The sequence below is a fragment of the Uranotaenia lowii genome, chromosome 2 (genome assembly GCF_029784155.1).
Source record: "Uranotaenia lowii strain MFRU-FL chromosome 2, ASM2978415v1, whole genome shotgun sequence".
In the NCBI taxonomy this organism is placed as follows: Eukaryota; Metazoa; Arthropoda; class Insecta; order Diptera; family Culicidae; genus Uranotaenia; species Uranotaenia lowii.
Genome location: NC_073692.1, coordinates 396,885,277 through 396,893,569, shown reverse-complemented (window position 1 = coordinate 396,893,569; position 8,293 = coordinate 396,885,277). Strand labels below are relative to the sequence as shown.

General features: G+C 34.0%; 1 long non-coding RNA gene across 1 annotated transcript; it reads left to right on the top strand.

The window, feature by feature from the left end:
• The first annotated feature begins 1,187 nt into the window (after positions 1-1,187).
• On the top strand, positions 1,188-2,138 carry LOC129744581 (uncharacterized). The gene is made up of 3 exons (XR_008736947.1): positions 1,188-1,445; positions 1,881-1,941; positions 2,008-2,138. It is a non-coding gene; the product is annotated as an uncharacterized LOC129744581 (long non-coding RNA).
• The last annotated feature ends 6,155 nt before the right edge of the window (positions 2,139-8,293 follow it).

Here is an 8,293-nt window from a genome sequence, read left to right as displayed (position 1 = left end):
TCGGAATTGATCGCTAGCTGGGAAGGCTCAACATAACGGCGAGGACATCCAGTCGTTCAAGTCAATATAAAAGCCAACAAGGGTCTCTGGATGAAAACTAAAAAATCTCATCCCCAGATGAGATATAGTCATTCGCATAAAAATTCTGGCGTAAATACGCGGGATTGTGAGGTCCGTTCTGCAAGTGAAAAACGCTTCACCGATATTACCGTGATAACTTAATCGAACACTACCTCCGATGACGGAAAATTGTGGCTGGAAAAATTGTTGTTCAAAGAAGTCAAAAGTAAGTGTAATGTTTCTCCTTTTTCGTGACTTTGCGTGTACCCTTCCACTGTACTTTAATTTTTCACAGGTGCATGATTTTCCTGTTGCCATGCGATGAATGAGACAGCGTGTCCGAAAAATCCGATAGCTACCGCAATCCTTGGTAAAGTTCGATGAGTTGCCCCGTGAGGTACTGTTGCAATGTTTCCGAGAAGCAGATGCCCAGAAATGAAGTGTGACTTCAGCTATTGGATTATAGGAATACCAAAATGTCGAGTTGACCTAGTGCATTTTGCATTTGAATGAGCAAAATGAGTGCGTCAAAGTGCTCTTTATCTGTCGCGATATTTTGCACTTTATCGCTCCATGTAATTCGGTTATCAACATGAGTACATCTTACGTGACGGCTCTTCGTACCAATGCATGGATGATAGAATCCTAATGAAGCAACTGATTATTGAAAAAATCAATCAGGACAAGGGTGAGTGCAACGTCTTTCTTTGAAACGATTTTTCTATGAAGTTTTATTAACTAAAAGAGAGAGTCGAATGAATGTAATCTTAATTCCAAAATTTAAACATTAAATGTTGTTCAAAACCAATTGAAAATCAGATAGCGTATTTGAGTAGGTACTGTTTTAGATTCATAAAATTTCTCAAATATGCCTATTATGCATACATCTTGTGTTTTGATTTGTATATTTTAAATCAAAAGTTGGACTAATAAAATCAAATCAATTCAGAATTAAAATTCTAAACTATATAACCCGAACTAATGTCATAGATTTGAAAAAAATTATAACATAATAAAAATCAGGATTTAGAATACGGAAAAATACCTTTCAAAAACTAGTTGGTATTCAAAAGTTTAAAAAAACCTACGTTTAACATTTAACTTTTTTTCTATTTTAAGCAAAAATGGTTTGGATGAATCAGTGGGTGGAAAGCACATGAAGATGATAAGAAAATTCGCAAAAAGATTTCAGCATGTATCGGAATGCAGCATATCTGAGGAGGACGACGAATGAAATGAAGTGTGTGGTCATAATGGTTTTCGTATTCAAGATGAATGTAACCTGCACTTCGGCAACCCAATCACATTTACAATTTTTAAGAAAGGGGGAACCAAAATATCTCCCTTCTGGCTCAGTGCCGAAATTAGGTTCATATCAAATTAAGGTGAGTTTTATTATGTACCTGACATCTGAAATTTAAAAAAAATATCCTAAAATTATTCGTTCAGAGAACCTATTAGAATTCCTCGCTAAGGGAAACCAACCTTTGTTTCATTGATTTCAAAAATTAGAATTTTGTTAAATTTCTGCGGGCACTGGAATGATCACAATGCTACTTAATCAGTGAAACATTCCATAGTATTTTAAAATTCTTGTTTCGAGTCAAGGAAATTTCAACATTTAGAATTCAAAGGATTTTGTTTTAAAATTAGAAATCAGAATTTTTATCTATCCTTCTATTTAAAATTAGTTTAGTAAAACATAAGTTTCCAAAAAAACGAATTATATTATTAGGAGCTGTAAAATTTTGAAACTGAACATTTGATTTAATACACTTTTCTCGCCCAACACTTATCATAGCTTTTTATTTTTATTTCAGAACCACACAGGGATAAATTCGACAGAAACCTTTACGATCTGGATGGGAAAAATGAGAATAGGTAAAATAACCAGGTTCTTTATTAATCAAGATAAAAAAATATTTCTTTTTTAATTTACTATAACAGGAACTTCCGCTTAAGGTTTCAACCGTATCGAACGAGTAAGGCAAGTTAGATGTGTGGGCCACAAAGGCCAGCAGAACATGAATCGAAAAAGAAAAGGAGAAGGATGAAATTGAAAACCAGGAACGGGAAAAGCATTTTCCAGCCTATTCCATCGTTTTCACGAAAAAAAAGTGAATAAATACTTTATTTGTTTCAATAAATACATCCATAGTAATAACAAATCGGTCTGAATTTTACTACCGAACCGAAAACAATGTAATTTGATACTGCCTTGAAAATTCAGTTTTTTATGTAAGATTACATGAACTATAAATTCTGTGGTTTTAAATTTTACATCATTTTTTATATTACACGTTGCAAAATTTACAGGTGTGTAATATTCAACAGGCACGGAAAATTCCGTCATATATGATGCTTCTTTTTATTTACATCATATGTGATGTAATTTTACAATTTTTTTTAGTAGTGTGTAGCAAAAAAAAATCTTTTTAATATTTTGTGGCAGGAAAGCCACTGTACTTCTGTGTAGTAGAGAATTTTGTGATAATTTAAGACGGGGCTACGCGGGCCGCATTGATCAAGGCCGCGGGCCGCATGCGGCCCGCGAACTTCCAGTTTGACATGTCTGATATATATGATTGAATATATGTGAATTATTTTTGGAAATACCATACTTTTTTCCCCGTGTTCCTGCTTTGCGTTTCAGTATGCGGTAGATCTCCTTCACCCCCGTACATGTTCTGCTTTTTTACTCATTAAAAAAGTTCAGGAAATATATCTATGGAATTTATTGGATTGGAACACAACGAAGTTTAAGTACTTTTTTTCTCGATATCAGCTTATATGCACTTGTTGACTTTTAAACTTACACATATTTCCAGCTTGAAGAATGTCGGAATACAGTAATGAGCCTCAAGTTTGAGTTTTGATTTCCGACTTGAATACTTACTTTTAATCTCTTTTACTAATTAATTTTCAAGGGTTGATTTTTTTAACGGCTGGATAATATCTCGAAAGATATAAGATGTAAATTTTTCAATCCGAAATTCAAAGCAAAAAACATGATGAAGGTATTCATAGATTCCATCTTTTACAATTTTGTAAAAACGCCTCGCCAAATTTCACGTCTGAAAGTTGGATTAGAAACCTTGAACGTAATATATATTCCGGACTCGGCGAACCCAGGTGGATGGACAAGAAGATCCAGGTGGATAGCAGCAGCATGTTACTATCCACAGTCAGCAACAACGACATCGAATCAGATCGGATGCAAATCAATCCAGCAGTGACCTGGACGTGTGCTGATGAGATGATGATGGCACAAAGGTAGGTACATGGTGCTTGATTTCTCCTGAGGTTGTCGACTTTGATCCACAACGTGTGTCCCCACAACTGGAGGAGGTTTGACATCGCAGGATTGGAATTGCTGATTCCATGTTTATATAGATGGAAAGCCCCTGTTCTGGCCGGTCATTCAGTTAGTCACCTGGACAATGGCGATGTTGAAACAGTTTTCAATATTCATTGCTGAAAATGAATCAACCATTAGATTTGCAGTCGGCATATGGGCCTATTTGAAGAAGCGGGTTTTTTGGTTCACATAAAGGCAAATTCACCTTAACCGTGAACCTTGAACAATTTAAAAAAAAAAACTTATTTGTGAAAACATTAAACTTTATTCTCAATCAAAAAACAACTTTAACAACGATAAGTTAAAATTCATTCAAATGATCACAAATATTTAAAAAGCACGGGATCAGAAATATTCTAAATTTCACCGTCCGTTCCGGTGAGAAACTGTTCAATCAGTGCTACAGCATGCAGCCTTTAATTTATTTAATCGTAATTGCCTGTCTAGAGTCATCTTCATCACCATCATGATAATCATCTTCAATGGACTCATCGTATACGCATCATTTCTGTCAACAAACGTTACATGCTCACTTTTCATCGTTATGCTAATGATGGTGCACGAACTGTAAGGTAAACACAAGTGTAAAATAATTTCATCATTGATTGCTTTACTTGGCCGGGCTTAAAGAAACGGTTTGACTATTGAAGATTTAATATAAAATCACCTTTAACGTTATCGGTGTTAATATAATCTTCAATCTTAACAATATAATCTTCACTTTACGAAGGAAAACATATTCGTTTTTTCGAATCGGTGAAAAATCAATTTATTGAAAACTGTTTATCCACATGACGTGATGTAACGTGATCTTAATCTACCATACTGAAGCAAGAACAAAGAAACTCAAACTAAAAACCGAAAATATATTTAAAAAAAACGGATGAGTGCCTGCAATCCGCTGCTGGCTGTTAAAATTTTGACAAGTTATTCAAAGCACCTGTAAATCAAACGAAAAACTCACAAGTAGATTATCCTACCTCTCATACGTGTGCCATTTTTTCCTCGGTCGTTGATTTTCCGTTTTTTGTCTTTCGTTTTTTCTTTCTTGCCTTTTCTTCCTAGAGGTCGTTATATTTTGTCCCGCCCCATCATCATACATCACCCGCATCGTGCCTTCAATTATTCTTTGTTAAGGTGAACTCGTGTACAAAGTCATATTTATAGCAATCCCCCGCATATGTGCTGACGAATGGATCTGGGAAAATCCGGGCCATCATTACTGTGAATGGTGGTTGAAAATTCTCGGCTCAGGTGGTCAAAATTACTGTTGGAAATAAATGAAATGATACACTGTGCAAATCAATGTACAGGGTGGCACCATGAAAGTGATACACTTTCGATTTTCAAATCGAACAATGAAAAGTTCAATATCTAGTGAATAAATGTACATTTTGAAAGAGTGATAAGGAAGGTGGGGGAACAAGGATACAGTACATGGCCGCTTTTCCTTCAATTTTCTTATCAAATTTTTTATCCATTCTTTGATAGTACTTCAATCTGCGAATTTATAGTTTTCCATGCGAGAGAATATTGATAAAAGGTGAGTTTAGTATTCTGTATAACAGGAAGTTAAAAAACGACTAATGAGCTCAAAAAGCAATCTCTTATTATAAATATCATTTTTTAATCATAAACTTATTGTTGAATTTATTGATTTATTATTGATGATTTTAAGAAACTTCTCAATTACTATTTTTTAAACTTCTTCATATCAGTTAATAACAGCATAGTTTTAATAAGTTCAATTTTGCAACTATACGTTCGAAAAACAAATATTTGAGATAATATTTTGACTATGAACTGATTCTGCTAGCATTGAGCACCAAAAATCTCATTTGTGCAGAAGATTTAAGAACTAATTTAAACTAATTTAAAAGTGTTAAAAATTTGTGCACTTTTTTTTGAAAAATATAAAAATGTTTCAAAAACATTGAAAATAAGGGTTTTGATTAAAGGATCAACTGTCTCGATGACTGTGAGTTATTTTGACTGTTGAGAAAAAGTAACATAAGTTTTTCAAAACACAGGAATTTGGCCAAATTTCAAAGAAATTTTATTTCGAAATGAATTTCAGATATTTTCGGGAACAAAACGTTTTGCAGTCATTTACATAGATGCTACATAAATTAAAATTTTCAATATTGAAAAAAAAAAATTAAAAAAAAACATTAGCTTTGCGCATTGGCGATAGCCTGTTTGTGATGTCTCAATTAAAATAATTATATCATTTTCAATTTAATTTTCGTTAAAATGGCCAAATTACAGTCTTTCTAAGCAGTTATTAAAACAAAGGTACCAGAAAAGTTGATCTGTTCTGTACGATGTTGATGCTATTCTTTAAAGTCAGCTCTTGAGATGCTACTCTTAATCAGTGGAAATAATCCTACAAACTTTTTTTTTGTCAAATCTGAAACTGGATTATAGCTTTTGATTGGAATAATCATAAGTAAATGATCTGGAAACATTATTAACGATGTGGGTCTTGAAACTCGGTCCAGTTTGGAAACAAAATTCAAAATATAATATTTTATATAACATTTTTATATTATGTTTAACAGTTTAATAATATTTGAAATTAAAAAGAACATACGCATACAAACATTAGTTACGATTATAATTTTAATGGCATGTGCGGCGGAATGAAAACTAGAGAGAATTTATTTTATAGAAATTTGAAAGAAAGGTGGATAGACAGGCATTAGTGCGCCAATAGGAGAAAGCTTGATAGGTGTTGAAATTTTAGGCTCTAGGGCATGTTGATGAAAAGTTCCCATGAATTGCTCCCGCCTTTGCTCTACACTAGCTAACTATACATGAGAAACTCAGAAAGAGAATTTCCATGTATAGCGAGCCCAGTGGTTTGAGAGCGTGTTTTTACGCACACTTCAAACGAGCAAAAACGTAGCAACCCATGGGCCTACTGAGCTTTCCTTATGCGAGAACAGTTCTAGCGACGTTGCCATCTTTTCAGATTCGCTGCGAATAGTTGCTACTTGTCGATTTTTTCGCATTTCACATTTTATCTATTTCGCGTTCTTACTTTTTGGCCAAGTGTCAATTTTTTAACCGTATTTTCTTGTTGTATTTTTTCTTTTTGCCAATGATAGAATGTGAAAAAAATGTGAAATGCGAAAAAATCGACAAGTAGCAACTATTCGCAGCGAATCTGAAAAGATGGCAACGTCGCTAGAACTGTTATCGCATAAGGAAAGCTCAGTAGGCCCATGGATTGCTACGTTTTTGCTCGTTTGAAGTGTGCGTAAAAACACGCTCTCAAACCACTGGGCTCGCTATACACACTTCCCGGCAATGTTATACAAACCGTATGGAGCACATCTCTCAGATTTCCCCTCGGATTTCCCCTTTTTTGACAGATTTAAGCTTTTTTCTTCAGATTTGAGCTTTCATCTCCTATGCTCTCAAGGCAAAAAAAGCTTAAATCTGAGGAAAAAAGCTTAAAAACGAGATTCACCAACACTTAGTTAAAAGATGTTGGTCACACGATACATAGACAAATCCTGTATCGTTGCCAGGACCTGGCTATTCATGGAAATTCTCTTTCTGAGTTTCTCATGTATAGTTAGCTAGTGTAGAGCAAAGGCGGGAGCAATTCATGGGAGCTTTTCATCAACATGCCCTCTAGCCTAAAATTTCAACACCTATTAAGCTTTCTCCTATTGGCGCACTAATGCCTGTCTATCCACCTTTCTTTCAAATTTCTATAAAATAAATTCTCTCTAGTTTTCATTCCGCCGCACATGCCATTAAAATTATAATCATACAAATTACGGCGATTAAAATCATACAACAAACATATGTTACGAATTTCATAACTAATATGTCAATGATGGCTGATAATGAATTCAGAATTTGAGTTATGATACCGAAATCAAAGTTTTGTTTTTTTTTTAATCCATATGATTGCTTTTATACTTAATTCAAAGTAATGTTCCAAAATATTGATTTTTATTCCAGATTCGTGATTTTCTTTCGATCTTGTAAATATTTAAGCAGTAAAAATCCAATAGGCAACTCACGATGAAAATTTGCAATAATAATAAACTGTTTGATTTGATTGGCTCAAAATATATGTAAGGAGCACCAGATCAATTGTCGGCAAGTTTTTATACCTATCTGTGGAAGATATGGCCTGAGGAAAATAAATATGTTTATAAAATTGCTTAAAATAGAATATATGCAATGACTATTTATTGAAATAATCCCCAATACTAACTTTAAGGAACTGCTTGAAATAATTACTCGAAGATTTGTGTTGCTTTAAAGATCTAATGAGTAAATGAAAATATTTAGTTGAGTAAACTGTTTCTTGAGTGTATGAATGAATGGTTTGAAGTTAAATGAATGATCGTCACGAGAACGTATGAGTGTAGAGAAAAAAAGTGAGTGATGCGTGAGTGCTAAGTCGATGGATGTATGGATCATTCTAGATTCGAACTTTAGAACGAAAGGAGTAGGGGAGAGTGGGGATACTTGATCCCCTTTTCTTTTTTTCACCATATCTTTTTGGAAAAATTTAACAACTCGCCGTCTTCGCCGTGTTGGCGAACGTCAAGTTATGTCGTGAGACGGAATTCTATGTAAATAAAATAAAATAAATAAGTTGATTCGAGTACTTAAAATAAGATTGGCTTATTTTAGAATTTTTGTTTTGAGTTTTGCATTATATTTAGTACCTGAATTGAAACGTTTCAAACATATATTATGTATGCAGAAAAAATCCAAAATATGAGCGCTAATAATCATAGCAGCTTTGTCTACTAGCGACACGTCGCATACGTCGCGACGTTGAAAATAACAACGACGCACCGCAAGTTTCCTAGGAGACCTGGAGCATGCGATTGATAGCCTAAG